The sequence below is a fragment of the Meleagris gallopavo genome, chromosome 6, assembly GCF_000146605.3.
Source record: "Meleagris gallopavo isolate NT-WF06-2002-E0010 breed Aviagen turkey brand Nicholas breeding stock chromosome 6, Turkey_5.1, whole genome shotgun sequence".
Classification (NCBI taxonomy): Eukaryota; Metazoa; Chordata; class Aves; order Galliformes; family Phasianidae; genus Meleagris; species Meleagris gallopavo.
Genome location: NC_015016.2, coordinates 37455917 through 37456963, shown reverse-complemented (window position 1 = coordinate 37456963; position 1047 = coordinate 37455917).

The window sequence follows — 1047 nt, the reverse complement described above, 5'->3', positions numbered from 1 at the left end:
TCAAGATCTGAACACTTCCCAAAATTTGAAAGTAGCAAGATGATATTATCACCTTTACCATTGATTTCCAGTTTTATGCCCTAAACCAAAGATAATTCTACCCTAAAGGTATGCATTTGCATAGTATCAAGATAAAGCCACCAGAAGATATGATCAAGTTTTACTTAAAATGCACTCCAGCAAAAAAAATAAAACTGCCAGGGCTTTTTTGATTAAGGCTATAGGTTTGCAAGTAGATCAAGTGAAAAGGCTCACTTACACAATGTAAACAAGCTGCAGACTTGTGCTGGGTAATCTAGATCTCCAGTAAGGGAAGAAAGAACTAAGGAATTCTCTGGACTGCAAAGCTACCAGAAGGCTATCAGAACACATTTCAGCAGACCAGAGATTAATCTGGTGAGTTACCTTGATTATACACTGCTCAAGAGCAACAGAGTGTTAGACGTTAACTAAATCAGAGGATCATGAAAAAAATGATGAAGGATTTAAGACATTATTTTATAAATTTATAGAAATCAGTATTTTCCAAAAGCTACAAGTCCTGAAGATTCTTACCTTGTATTTTACATTTTAATAGAAAAAGGTTTGGAAATAACAATGCTGACGCAATGTAAAGACTTATCATAAGGCAGCTTCTAAATAAGATGACAGAAGATACTATACTACTTATCCACAGGTAATTAACCTACAATAAAATTTCAAAAATACGAAAACAGCCATTCAAATTGTAACTGTGGTGTCAAGCAACAAAAAGAACAGTTTACAATGAGAAGCTGTCAAAGCAAAATGGGATTTTCGTGGATATATCATTACCTCCTGCAATAATCACTGAAGCTACCAGTACGTAAGCCACACCTTATTTTAGGAGACACTTAGCAGACATTAAGCCAGAGTTAATACTACATTGATAATAAAAAATTGACTTCACTTGTGAATCTCTCAAATAAAACAAACATCATAACAAAATCATAAATCGTTACATTTCTTTCTTTATCATAGTGAAAACATCTGACTCAGTTTTCTCTGACCCATTTGCACCTAATTGAA